General features: G+C 39.2%; 1 long non-coding RNA gene across 7 annotated transcripts in view; it reads left to right on the top strand.

Annotated features, from left to right (window-relative positions):
- LOC115493772 (uncharacterized) overlaps positions 1 to 12,886 on the top strand; it is an 83,862-nt gene that overhangs the window by 50,966 nt on the left and 20,010 nt on the right. For 3 of the 7 annotated variants that reach the window (XR_012053917.1, XR_012053921.1, XR_012053915.1), the window contains exon 1: positions 549 to 1,678. The exons of 1 other annotated variant lie outside the window; for it this stretch is intronic. This is a non-coding gene — a long non-coding RNA (uncharacterized lncRNA). Of the gene's footprint in view, positions 1 to 548; positions 1,679 to 12,886 lie in introns of those variants that run through there. 3 more of the 7 variants (XR_012053919.1, XR_012053920.1, XR_012053918.1) reach the window with 2 other exon arrangements.

Below are 12,886 nucleotides of genomic sequence, written 5' to 3'. Positions count from 1 at the left end.
CCCTTCCCACATAAGCACACAAGCAGTTTTTAAGAGATAAATGTAATTCATTTTTTTTCTTGAGAGGCTGGGGAAAGCACTCCTGTGATCTCTTGAGCAGCTGAGATATAAAGGTGCCATACAGCTGGAGGGAAGTGGTGTGACTGTTCTCATCACCTGACCTGCATTCTACAATTCTCAGCACCCAACATATGCCTAACACATTGAGCTCTGCTAACAGGCTGTCTTCCTTTTAAATGGAAAAATGTGACCCCACTAGTGAGCACTGCTCTCTGAAATTCCAACCTTAGAGCAATGAAATCCTTCTTGTTCTCCTCTAGGTCTTTTCTCAAAGGGATATAAAAACCTCTGTGCTAAAACAGTTTTGGAAAGGTTAGTTCTCCTTTCAGAATGCCATACCTTTTCTCCTGTGCCTGACTACTTCTATTGAAGTGTCAGACTGGTTGGGAAAAGCCACTTGTGCAGTCAGAATAGGGGTAAGTCTCAACAAAATGGTTTGATCTGGCTCAAGCTTAGGACAGATGCTGTAGCAAAACTCATAAATCTGATGTTATTGGCTGTCCTTTGCTAGAATTATGTGGTTCATACCATCATCCCTTGTCACTGGAGAGTTCAGAAGAATGCTTTATCATTTTGTAAAACATTAACATAAGCCTATTAAAATGCAAAAGCATCACATTAATATGGGGTAAATCACCTAGTCTGGAGCCTTTAAGGCATGTTGTGAATTATTCAGTACCATGATAGATTTAGCCAGCACAACACAGCAAGCCTCTGATTAGCCCCAGGATAAATTTCAAGAGGTCATTAAGATCAATATATTCCTTTAAATATACCTTCTATGTGTGAGTGTATGTGAAAGTGAAAAAAACAAGAAAAAAGAAAAGGAAAACTGAAGTCTTGCGAAGGACAATCAAAGAGATCTCAGTCTTACAGGTTGTAATAAAACATGGCTGATACTAGACCCAGCTGACATAGCCTGGAGGCAAAACCACCTCTTGTGTTGTCCTGCTTACAGCAACAATTAGGAGAATGGAGTTTCCAGTGAGAAATATGGTCATGAACCCCTAATAGCTGGGTGTCAGAGACAGTTTGTCAAATACCAGGTAAATAAACAAACCTGATTCCAGTGGAGCTGCTTCAAACAAAATGGAAAGCAAACACACTTTCAGCAATATCCAACCATGTGCATAAATCTCATGCACATAAATCTGTTCAGTATTTGTAGAGGAAGAAAACCCACACAAACAAAATAAACCTATGTAGTGTATTTGTATGTTCAGTTGATTGGGTTTTTTCCTTCTTTAATCACAGATTATGTCAAGTGCTGTCTTTCAGTCTAATTAGAAATATCACCAACTAGGGTGAGCTTTACCCCTGTTAATCTGACCAGGAGGTGCATTATGAATAATTTTGTCTGTATATTGCCTGTCCTGGCTTGTTTCTAGCACAGAAAGGAATGCTGTACCCACAAACATCTTTGATCAGGTATAGGACCTTCTTGCTTCTGCATGTATAATCAGCTTCTGCTGTTAATGTTCCTCTGGGAGCTGGTAAATGAGTAGCATTGTGTAATTTCTTCATTAGCATACCTGTTTACTCCCAGCTGTGTTTGAAGTAGATTGGGGCAGGCTTCTCACCCTGCAAATGCTGTTCCTAGACTGGATCCACCACAGTGGTAAGTATCAACCTTATGAAAATTAGGTAACCTATAGTTGTTTATAAATGCCAGGGAATCTCAGAAAATGGGAAGCTGGACAGGACAAACGCAGATCTGAACCAATGTGGTTAATCAAACGTTCTCCCTTTATTCGAGATAAGATAGTAGTTTATATAAGCTTCTACATAGTTTACAGATTACAAAGGCGCTCTGATTGGCAAGCTAACATTGTTTACCTTTTCCTTAAGGTGGCCAAACTTTTCACAATGCAGCTCTACTCTAATTCATGCTTGCATAGCTGATTAGTTTGTAGTTACCTTAACATAATTTCTGACTGCGCCACAACTGAATTCTCACTGCATCAAAAGTTTCGAGGCCCCATCAAGGCCACTTATCAGGGCCTAGTCTGAGTGGGTAGCTCAAGTCTCACTCCAGACATAAATCATGCTCTCTGTCACTCAAAAATTCTGTAAAAGTTAAATATGTTTTGACCTCTGTCCAGCACCAAAGAGGAATGTATAGACTTTCTTTAGAGAGTTCAAGAGCACGCTCCTAGCATTTGTGCATTGAAAGTTATCACTTGCAGATCCACTGCAGAGTGTTCAAATTCCCTTCAGGATGGTTTGTGTGCACTGCTGGGTTCAGTGCACAGAGGTGAGATCCTTGCCACAGCTCCTTTCCTGCCCTTCTACATGTGAAAATGTAGCATATTGGTAAGGTTTATATTGATTTTCAAATTGCTAGAGGACTGAATGCATGTAATACTTTTACACAGATTTTCTGAGGTAGCTTTAAAGTCCAAGTATAGTGAAAGGTCATGACAAATAGAGTATATATGTATATATATATATATATAAAGAAAGGCTGTTCTTTGACTCTTGACGCACACCTCTGGCTCTTCTTTCCAAAAGAATTAGGGAAGATGGAGGACCTGCTAAGCTGACAGACAAATTTTAAAACTTACCAACTTACCATTTTGAAATGGGTTTCACATGAACACCGATTTTCTTATGTTTTATTCTTCTCACTCTACTCACTTTCAGAACTTTATGGCAAAGCACATTTCTCAAAAGAGCTCCTCCACCAAAGCACTTTTATCTTTTTTTGTGTTGTTCCTCCAAATTTTCTAGTAGCCACAAAGCTCTCTGTGATGCTTTTCCTCGAAAAGGCTTTACCTTCACTGACACTGTCTGCATCTGTTACAGTATCATCAAAATTGTAAGAATGCAGCCCTGAAAGATTTTCAGATAGTTTCTAACTGTGCTCCTGAGACATTGGAACAACACGACTGGGTTTTTATGGTGTAAATTACATGAATGACATGAAAACAGATGAGTTTATTAAAACAGAGTGAATCACTGATGACATTTAAGTCTAATTAAGTCAGGCTACCCAGCTTAATGATTTTGTTCCCGAGGAGGTAACTGTTTGGGAATTCATAATGTTTAACACAGATCTTCTGGAATAGAGTATTGTACCTAGGGGTGCCATTATCAGGGTCTGTAATAGCAAATGGTTTCACTTAAAATGCTGTGCCAAGGAAAATCACAGTGAAATTTATCCCAGTTATTTTATAATCCTATCCCAAAATGTAGTCATGGTTGAATAAAAAGCAGGGGGTGAGAGCAGGGCAAAGGGTGTTCAAAATGAGGTTAAGATGATTAAAGCAAAAAAGGTAGTCGTCATCCTCACTTATGAGAGTGCCCCTTAGTTTTATGTCCAAAAAATACAAAAATTAATAATTTATTTTGGTCTTAATACCAAAAATATCCCAAATTAGGGGAAAGCTGCTAAATTCTGACCCTCACAGTGGTGTACTCCACACATTTCAAAATAAAAGTTCTTGTTAAATGCTCACAAGTGCCCTAGTTGACTTTTCTTATTTCTCTACTGGGCTGCAGCATTTCTGTCTCTATGCAGCCAAGACATGCTTGTAATTAATTTTGATTTGGAGTCTTTGCCTGCAGCTTAATAGTTCAAGGATATTTTGTTGTGTAAACTAGATGCTGTTGCTCTGACATAACTGCTGTTGTACAGACAACCTTACTGGAAATTAAGCCCTAGACTCCTTCCTTCAGCACTAAGATGACTGGCTGCTTGCTCTTGAAGCACTTGAATAGAAAATTATGCTTATTTCTTCAGCAGAGTGTGTTTAAACAGCCCTGTTATCACTGATGGCATGCAAATCTCAGAGGGGCTGGTACAACCCTGTATGCCATATCTGCACTTTCTGGGACTTCCAGAAGTCACATCTTCATACTGGAGGGATAGATTGCATATAGAACTTTTTTTCCCCTGATATTCTGCAGTCAGGACAAAGTCACAACTTGATGACAACAAGGACCTTGACCTGGGTCCTCTGGAGGTAGCTGTTTACTTTGGGGGTTTGTTTTCTAATCTGTTGTGTGGGTTTTGCTGATGACACTATATGTAGCAGAAAACAGAACTATAGATGTTGACACTTTAAATAGTTTTTGATGATTGCACAGAGCAAAAACTTTATCTGTAATGTGCCTCTCATCAAAGGGCACCCTTTGCAAGTCCTTGGCTTACTGAAGTTCTTCATCAAGTCCTCTTGAAACATATAGCAAAGTATTCTGAGGGCTCTGAAATGCTCTCTGGCAATGCTGTCTTCTAACCACAGATTTCTGTGTAGGGTGATTGGGCATTTTTATATTCCTCAGTTCAAATATTTAAAATCTGTCATAAGGACTGCAAAGGGTTATAATTCAGAGTTACAATTACATGGATTAATACATATGCATTTTTGCACACCATTTTATTTGCAAGGTTATTATCTTCTTTCCTATTTTGATTTGAACAGCATCACTGACTCAATTTACTCCTTATTACTACAGCTGTGTTGCAAGAAGCAATAGGCACTGGACTCCGAAACATCAAGTGATGTACTCAGTACTTTACTATTGAGCTCTTATTAGGCAATAGTGACCCATGTACGAAAACAAAACAAAACAAAACAAAACAACAACAACAAAACAAAAAACCAAAACAAAAACAAAAACAACAACCAAAAAAACAAAGCAAAAAAAAACCCAACCCAAAATCTGAGAAACAGACAAAACAATCCCACATGCAGATAAATAAATAAGTAATAAACCTAGATTCTTTTCACTGCATCTGCAATATATGAATACAGCTATCACATTTATTGCTTAGTGGAGAGTTGTCATCTGTTGTTGTCCTTGCTTCACTGTAAAGTTGTACTGGATCTGCCAAAGCATATATGCAATATTAAACACCACATGCAAAGGATTCGTGCACAGCAAATGTTATGTAAACTGTTGAGATAATTTTAAGTCCTAATTTATGTCACTGCACAAATCTCCTCTGTTTCTCCGGCTAACTTTACCACTCACACAGTTCATTTATTGTTTCAACTGAGAACTTAGTCCTTTTCTAAAGTCAGCAGGGCATTCTTAAATGGACCTTGTGCAGAAGACTGGACATTTATTTAATTGCAGTGCATATGATTTCCATATTATATTGACTGTAAATGCTGTTCCACTGCTAGATTTTGTCCCACACAGAGAAATATAAAATAAAGGGTAATCTGGCTTGATAGGCCAGGAGAGAGGTGACTAACACAGAAATAGCCAAACCTGTTTACACAGAGAGCTATTCTGGCCAGCTGCCAGGAGTCCAAGCACTGCACTGGATTTATATGGATATTTGTACAGCCTTGTAATCTAGAATAAATTTTGCTGATATTACCGAATTTATTGTGAGTGGAAATAAAAGTATGAATACCACTGCAATAAAAAGCTGCATATTATTTGTTTTCCTTTCCTTGTAGATACAGCAGCTCTTTGCTGCTTCCTTGGGAATTCTTAGTTTCATATAGCAAGCTAGGTGCCTTGGACACTACTTGTCTGCATGGCTCTGAAGGGTATATAAAATACTGTGATCTGTCTTCTTTCTTTATCATACAAGTTCTGTTAAAGTGTTCTCATTTTCTAAAAACAAATTTAAGAAAAAAGTTGCAGCACTCTTCAGGGTTCAGCATGCTGCAGGGGCTAGCCTGGTAGTCATGTTCAGAAAAATCATATGATAATACAGGATGTCTCCCATCTAACCTCCTGCTCAAAGCAGGGCCAGCTGAGGGATCAGGACAGATTGCTCAGGGATTTAACAACCTGATGAAAACTCCAAAGCTGAAGACTGCAAAACCTTTGGGATCAGTGTGTTACCCATTGTTCCTATGGGGAAAATAGCTTTTCCTTATAGCCAGCCTGGAACTCTCTTGTTTCCACGTATGCCTTTTTCCTCTTGTAATCCTCATTTTCTGCTGTTAATTGTTACTCTTGAACTTTTTTCCTAAACAGTGAAGCCTGGGAAATCTTGTTTGAGAGGACTGAGGCAAAGAAGACATTGATTAATTCAGCCATGTTTGGGCTTGCTGTCACATATCCCATGTAACAAAGATCCCAACAGTTTCCCTGCTTGTTTTTTTTATACAAAGGGCTCTTGTCACCCTTGATAACCCCTACAGGTGTCAACTCTGAATAAACTTTAGCTTTGTTAGTGTTGTCCTTGCATGCGCAGAAAATATTTCTAAATTCATTCTTCGTAGCCTGCCCCTGCTTCCACCTCCTATACATTGCTATTTCACATTGCAGCTTCATCTCAGCTCCCTGCTTAGCAAAAGTTTCATGAAGAATCTGCTTGTCCTCCTGAATTTCAGGGGAGCTAATTCGTGTGTTTAAAGGATGCTGTCCTTCAAGGTCTACTGAATTCACAGAGATCCTTGGCCCTTGAGAACTGCCTCCCACCAGAAACCACTTAGGGTGCCCTGAATAAACTGAAGTCTGCTCACCTAAGTACTCTCCTGCTGTCCTCCCTCACACTTGTCAGGATCTTGAACTTCATTGTTCCATGGGCACTCCTGCCAAAGCTACTACTGATTACCGTATCTCCAGCTCATTCCTCCTGGTTAGTGACAAGCAGATCCAGCTGCGTGTCACCTTTGCTTAGCCCATGCTACATCAGTATGGAAAAGATGCCTTTGGTTGCACAGACCCGTTTTGTTGTGAGACTGCATCAAACTGTTTTCTTGCTTGTAGTTAACTTACAGGCAACTGAAGCACTCAAGTTTACTGGAATGGATTTTTGCCTTTCTTTCTTTGTTTTCTGAGACACATTTTAGAGTTACAGTGGTCTGATGTAATTTTGCTGTAGTTGGGTAGATGTTTAGTACTCAGGTCAGTAGAGCTCTGCACTAGTGAATCCAGTCCTAAACCACATCTGTAACCAGCTGTACACTGCAGTCTCCTCAGTTTGGATGCCTTACTGACCACCTTAATCCCAGGACACAGATGCAGCCCCCATGCTGCCAGTAGTCATGCTGGTTAGATTCCAAGGATGGAAACTGGAGGCTTGGAGGAACTTCATGAGGTTTTGCCAACTTTGAAGATGGCAGTATGATTGTCATCCAGAGAGAACATTCTCTGACTCTACATTTTTCAAAGATGCCATTCTTTGCTGTTGCTTGCGGTGTCCTCTCTGAATAACAAAATGCTCTGAGTAAGCCATGAACTCAAAGATAGGAGAGAGCCCTCTTACAAATTCTTGGCATGATCTGTGGAGGATGCTGGGCCTCTTAAACATAGGCAGAGTTTTAGAACTTTCTACACCCAACAACAGACTGCCCTGACTTTCCAATGGCTTTTGCACCTTTACCTACAAGAAATTAAATGTAGCATTTTAATTCTCTTTAACTTGGAAAAGCAGAAATAAGTTACTACAAAGTGTTGCCTGAATGGATGTGTCATCTTTCATATAAATTCAAAATAAATTTCCTCTTCTAAGAAAGTAGGGAAAAAAGGTGATACTATTTTGAAGTCATACTTGGAGCAACTCAGGGAATTACATAAATATGACCCCCTTCTTCCCTTTAATGTTCATTCATCTACTTGAACTTGCCTCTCATATATTTCCTTTAAACATTCCTTTGTAGCCTTCAGGTCAAATGTACAGATTCAGAAGGCTCTCCATAATTAAAGCATACATAATTGTCTTGTCCACTCCAGTGTCTGTTGGTAGGCATTTGGGGAAGTCACTAATTTTTGTTAAGAGTGTACAGCAAACACATGTTCTTCAGTAAAGGTTCTATACCTGTATTTTCCTGTATCCTATTGCCCTTCTTTTTAAGAAGAAAGAAAGTTTATGCTCAAAACTGACTTAAGTGTGTTGTATAAAGTGAGAATGCTATCTGTGGAAAGAAAAAGGGGAAATAGCATATCATAATAAAAAAATCTAATTCTTAGTCTTGAAATGCATATTAATTTCTTCAGGTCACTAGCCAGTATTTTTTTTTTCCTTGTCTAAGTGCTCTGAGGAAAAGCAGTATTTATCATTTTTTGATAATCAGAGAAGCAAGTAGCTCTGCCCAGGGAGACACAAAAGGAGTGTATATCTCTTGTGTTTTGAAGGCAAGTGCATGCTTACTTTGCTCACACTGCAACAACCTAGCAGTTGTACAGATCCAGTAGTGGGGCACTGAACTCAGGGTGTGTCCTGCTGAGAAATTAATGACTTCTGCTTGACTTGGAGCAAGAAGAGTGAACTTCTATTTGCTTGCAGAATACCATGTAGAAATTAACACTCAGGTGAAAGCTGTGGGGTTTATTATGATCCTCAGACTACTTGTAGGGTTGATCTGAAGTGTATCCTCTGATGTGAAAAAAATAATAATATATCAACAAACCTTCTCTCTCTGCCTTTCCTATTAAGCAAAATAATCATTTGAGACTAAAGGAAGTAGTAGAACACTTGCTGGTATGGTTAATATAACCTTCTTTTTTTCTGAAAGCAAATCCCAGTGTCCTGTCTCAGTTCCTTCTCTGTGAGAATTAAACTTGGAGTGCTGAAGTGAGAGAATTCTATAAAGGACTAGGATAAATGCTTAGAAAACTGGCAGTTTTGGAAAGAAAGGAGCAATTGCCCATTATTTTGGGGAGTAATGTATAAATTTCTTTATTCTCCACAGTGATAGTCTCATTAAAATTAAGTCACTTGACTACATGTAAGTACTGCATGTGGTCTATGTCTAGAATAATGGAGAGCTCAGATATCCATCTCATTCTTAGGATCTTATATATAGATTAATCTATCTTTCAACAAATACTTTCTAAATAGTATGGAATGCCCCTCTGGGAGGAAGAGAAAGAAAGAAAATCTTCCTAAAACTCAATAAGAGAGGAAGTTATTGCATGCTTAATTACTTGTATATAATATTTCTCTATGTCAACTGCATGATCTGGGGAGACAAGGAGCTGAAAACTACTATGTAGATGGACATTCCCTTTTAATTTACACATTCCTTAAAATTTCTCACAGAAGATAGATATTGTGTGCAGCAAATCTGAACCTACTGATTCTTGCTTTTACAGACTACTTAGAAGTAATCCATGTATCCCCTGAGGTCCAGGAACCACAGGTTGAAGTATCTGAGACTATAATTACCAGATTCCTCAGTTGTTGATTTCAGCCAAAGCGGCATCTGCTAGGCACTGCCCTGTAGATCCCTTCAAAGAAGCCTTTTGCATTATCAAACGTGGAGTAAATCTAGCAAGTACATTAACTTGTCTTTTGATTGCATCTAATACTGATACTCATTTCCTTTGAGCAAATGCTGACTCTTGTCAAAGTCTGTGAAATGGAAAGGAAGAGATGAACCATGCAGCCTCTCAGTTATGATGCCAGAAAACAATATATTTAGTCTTGTCTCTGGTAAATACAGCTCTGTAGGCTGCCTTATTTTTGGCAACTTTCTCCTTTTTCTGTTTTAAATTCCTAGTTTCATCCACATAGCATCCTCTTTACCTAGAAGACAGAATATGTTTGAACATCAGAGATGTCATCCTTTGCTGAGAAACTCATCTAAATAGAGGTGCCTAATTGTGTCTTAGCTGACAGTTCATGATCAAAATTTTCAGTGGTCACCAGCTGCTGCTCTTCCAGTACTCCTTGTATGTTTTCCTTTATTTGTCCATTCTGATACACCCTAAAAGTTATGGATATGTCTAGTGTCCCTGCGGCTCCTGATCTCCTTATCCCCTGCTCCTTCTTTTGTTTTCACAAGTGCTCAATTACTTATTTAGGTTTCACTTTGTAATTTCCTCCTTTGTACTTGAGTGATGTACATGCAGCCACAGGTTGCATCTTGCTTCTGCTTCTTCCTCCAAAGAATGTATTGAAAGGTCATTCAGGAGCCAGAGGGACTATCTGTACTGAATTATTTCCAAGAGACTTTTCAAATCTTTCTCAAGCAGAAGTCCCACTGCTCCCACCAAGTCCCCCTCTGAGACTTTAATTTCTTTCCCTAAGCTGCCTTGTTGTCATTCTTCTTCCAAATGTTACTGACTTCAAGAATAAGATGGAAAGGCTCTCACAAGCTTTTCTCATTGACTTACCTTATTTTCTCCTAATAGCTTTTGTTCCTGGTCTCTTTCTTGTTTTTCTCCTTCCTCAGTGATGTGTGACAGCATGACTGAACTACTTCCTCCTTCATCCATCTGGTGGCTCCTTCTATACATGCCCTAAATGCATTTTAATATTCTATGCCCTTATATTTTTATATAAGTCTTGTTATTATAATTCTACCCTCTTTCATCTTGAGTGTCATTCATTTGATGATAACCTCTAACCTTTCCCCACCTTCTACACACCCTCATGATTCCCTACTGCTATGTCAGAAATGCAGCTTCTGCCTGACAATCAAAACCTGGTTTTACTTCATTGAATCTTCTGGCTCTCCCTTTCAAGATGAAATGCTTCATCCCAACCCCTCATCAAGCCAAATCTCTGTCTTCGGTTCCTTTCATGTAGTCAACAGTGCCAACCCCATTGCTCTGTTCTCTTTTCTTCACTCTTGGTCGCTGCTGTTATCTCCAAGCATGTGGGTACCTCTTTCTTCTCATTCAAATTCTTCCTCAAAGCACATTTTATCAGAGTTGTTGTCACTAGCCTATCCTCACCATTCTAGTTATTATTTACAGGCCCTTTAATGATAAGAGAAGACGTGGAAAGCAAAACCAAACCCAACATGAATGTTGTAAGTCATCACTTTCTCCGCACATTCAAAAGAGACTTTTGACATCTGTTGCTCTTCAGGATAAAGTAGGACAGTGTTTGTCTTGTAGAGCACCACAAACACTACTGGTACCTAACAAATGTTGTTAATAACTAACTGGTCCTTTCTTCTGAGCAGTTACTCAGAATTATCTCCATACAGGGGCTGTATAATCAGGCTGCTCTCTCAAGGGGCCTGCTGCCAGTATCTCCATGTCCCTTGTGAGTAGCAGAGCATGACTATGTATTAATAATGAGCTATGAGATGCTTGAGATTTTCATCTCCTTGCTAACGAGAAAAAGCCAAGGTAAATGTATGTAAGAGATCCTTGTCTGAAGCAAAGACAAGATGACATTTTTATGCAGTTTTAAAATTCTCTTTAGACTCTTTATTTGTATTGTGTAAGAAGCTGTTGTGACACTACATGGTCAATGTGGATGAGAAACAAAGGGATCACTTATGTGGGAATCCTATTTCCTTAGATACTCATACTGTCAGTGGGGACCACAGTTACTCACTTGCTGGCTGAAGAAGTGGGAGTCTGCTACCAGCTTCAGCAGAAGGGGAGTTTGGTCTGCAACTTCCCATTTCAAAAGCTGCTCAAGAAAATTATTAAGACCTTTGGAAAACATGGCTCTGCTGCTGAACAAAATAGGTTACAGAGAGTGGCCAAAGAACGAAGTGGCTTTCATAAATCGGTGTTCAGCTGCAAGAGAGACCAGATCATTCAGTGGTTTCCCTCTCTCAGCATAAACTGAGAATTTGGTGGATGGCTTATATGAAGACTAAGTCCTTGTTTTGCATCTGAATTCCATGGCAGAAAAAATGTTTGCCCATGCTTCAACTCAATGTAGATTTTTAAGAGACTTGCAAATAGCTTTCCCTACATCAGACTGTAGTATTTAAGAGCAGCAGCTCCCAGGTGCAGTTCAAAACAGAAGTGTAATAGCAATGTAACAACCTATTGCAGCAGAATATGGACACGATAGGATCAAATTAATTTCCAACAAGGAGGGAACGCTTACAAAGTGTCTCTGAAAGTCCACTTCAGCTACACTAAGATCTTTGTTCTCTAGTAAGAATACTGTTAAATTACAAAACTCCCTTCATCTCAAACAAGGAGTTCTCTCTCCAGCTGGTGGGTTTTTCTTTTTGTTGGTGGGATTTTTTTTTTTTCCAAGAGGGGGGGATGAGTGAGAGGAGTAGTTGGTTGGAGTTTCTTTTTCCCCTGAGTACTGTTACCAGCTATTCACACACTTGAGCTTATAAAAAAGGCTTATTTTTCCACAGTCTGCACTCTCTTTTCCCAAAGATTTAAAACAGAGCAGTGCCAGAAACATTAGAAGCCTCCTTTCTGTGAGACTGCACTTTTTGTTTAGCAAAACAGACTTCTGAACAGATTAGGAGTACATTTAGTGGGGTTTTAAAAGCAGAGAATATCTCATCTGAACATGACTCCTCCACGTTGCTGTTGTGGTCACTGGTAGCAAAGGAAAATATTCAGTTTTAGTGGCACTTCTTGACCCGTTGCATACAAATTGGAACTGCCATACACAGTCTGGGGAAGCTCTTAGCATTCAGCTTGTTGATGCTGTCTGCAGTTCACGTTGGCAGGGTTCCCAGGAGAGGTTATCACTGCTTTGATCATATATGGAATATCTCATTTCAAAGTGAGGGACAAACTGAAATTTCTGCTTCTAATGGTAAAGACTACTCCGACTACTCCACTACCAAATGGAGAAAATAATTTCTTTTTTGCAGTGATTTTTTCCTTTGTAAAGCAAGTGATACCCTGCTACTTAGGCGTGCAAGTTAGTTTTCTTGTCTGTTGCACATGAAACCTCTTGAGACGTTGAACATGAGCCTTTGCCAGTAGGTATTATCATGCTTTGCTTCCCTCTCTTAGGCAACTATTTCCATTAGATCTTAATACTTTAGGCAAGAGAGAGAAAGCAAGAGAGACAGTGACAGAGAGCAAATTCCTCTTGAATAACACAGCTTGTTTACAAACCTTCCACAGCCTGAACTAAGCCAACAGGAGGTCTCTAAATTAGCTATTGGAAAAGCATTTCAGGAGGGTTTGTGTGCTGGAATGGAATTGATAATAAAAGTTGCTTGTCTGTACCCTGTGAGCT

Source organism: Taeniopygia guttata, chromosome 2 (assembly GCF_048771995.1).
Source record: "Taeniopygia guttata chromosome 2, bTaeGut7.mat, whole genome shotgun sequence".
NCBI lineage: Eukaryota > Metazoa > Chordata > Aves > Passeriformes > Estrildidae > Taeniopygia > Taeniopygia guttata.
Note: the sequence above shows the minus strand (reverse complement) of the source record. Positions and strands in the feature narration are given on the sequence as shown.